At 38.2% G+C, this 1,530-nt stretch overlaps 1 pseudogene across 1 annotated transcript; it reads right to left on the minus strand.

Annotated features, from left to right (window-relative positions):
• Positions 1–436: 436 nt before the first annotated feature.
• On the minus strand, positions 437–1,230 carry LOC308279818 (small ribosomal subunit protein eS1-like; annotated as a pseudogene). The gene has a single exon. The product of its transcript is annotated as a small ribosomal subunit protein eS1-like (transcript).
• Between the last annotated feature and the right edge of the window lie 300 nt (positions 1,231–1,530).

A 1,530-nucleotide genomic window follows, 5' to 3' on the forward strand; every position in this document is an offset into this window, starting at 1 on the left:
TTCCAGAGTGGAGCATAGGCATGCAGCATGCTGAAATGCCACATGTAATAAACAAACAATTACTCTGAAAACTGACACAGGCAATCAATTAAATAAATAGGATACTGTAGCCAAATAAAAAAATAAATGTAGGGTTGATGGCAAAGATGCTAAATAAATGTGGTGTAATCTATAATTATAATCTAAAACAAATAATTTAAGAGAAGGTCAGAGGTAGCAGATGCTCTCATGGAACTGGAGTATTGTCCTAGAGGATCTGAGAAGAGAAGCCAGACTTAAAAGCTAGGGACAGCCCTCGCAGAGCCTGGAGATGGTCCTCTTGTACATGGGTACTTTGTTTAGGATTGCTCTTGTATACCTGTCCATGGACAATGCTGTTGAATTATATTTTTTTACAAATAGGAAATTTTATTTGTCACTATTAAAAATCTGGACTTTAAACAGATTCTTGGACTGGTGATTCATATCTGTCAGCTCGTGTCATTTGACTTTGGTACTAGTCTCACCCCCAGTATCTTTTCTAAAACTGCTACCTTCACCATGAAGCTCCATGAATTTTCCCAATTCAATCTTGGGAATTTTCAGCATGTTTACTTTTCTAACGAAGACATCACGAAGAAGATGAATAGACCGGCAAACTTTTTCTATGTCCTTTTCAATGCCTGAAATCAACTTATCTTTTAAGTCATTTGTCTGCACCTCATGGGTCATGATTTCTATCATCTTCTTGGCGGATCTGTTGGTGCTTAGCATGAGACCTTTTGTGTTTGATCATTGTGTTTTTTAGTAAAACCAACACAAAAGAGATGCAGCAAATAACCATCTGTAGTCTTGACATCAACATGAGCTTCAGTCATGGTCTGCCATTTTTTGACCAAGGAACACATCTTACTGCACATAAGATCCATGCCATGGAAGTTAGTCAGGTGGTTTTCAACCTGAACACCCTTAGTGATTAGCTTGAATTTTCTAAATGCAGCTTCATCACTCTGCAGATCAGAAAGGCTCACTTCAAACATAATGACCTTTGAGGCCATCAGATGCAATTTTAGTTCCTTGAGTCCTTGTGATTAGTGTTTTCCCAATATTTCTTATATTGAGCATAGCTGGTGCTTTCATATCATTCCAATCTTTCTTAGAAAAGGGATCAACCACTTTCTTCTTGGCTCCCTTCTAGCTGCCTTTAGTAAGGCTCTTGTTCTTGCCAATGGCCATGGTGCTGCTCAGCGAGCCAAAAGACGATGTGGTTGAATTATAAACTGAAAGGAGGAAAATACCAGTGAAGAACATGTTGTTCCCCTGATGGAATTATTACTAGTTCTCATTTTCCTTCCATAGACATCTTGGTTTTGTTTATAACTTATATTGTTAACCCAATTGTGTACTCTTCAGAGTACTGTCCATTAACTAAGGAAATAGATAACATACTCTTGAACCCAGCTATGGGAAGCAGGTGAGCTGTAGAGCCAAAACAAAACAAAACAAAAAAACAGACGTTAAAAGAGATGTAGATCCTGCCGGACATGGTGG

This window comes from Muscardinus avellanarius, assembly GCF_963383645.1.
Source record: "Muscardinus avellanarius genome assembly, chromosome: 2".
NCBI classification, from domain to species: domain Eukaryota; kingdom Metazoa; phylum Chordata; class Mammalia; order Rodentia; family Gliridae; genus Muscardinus; species Muscardinus avellanarius.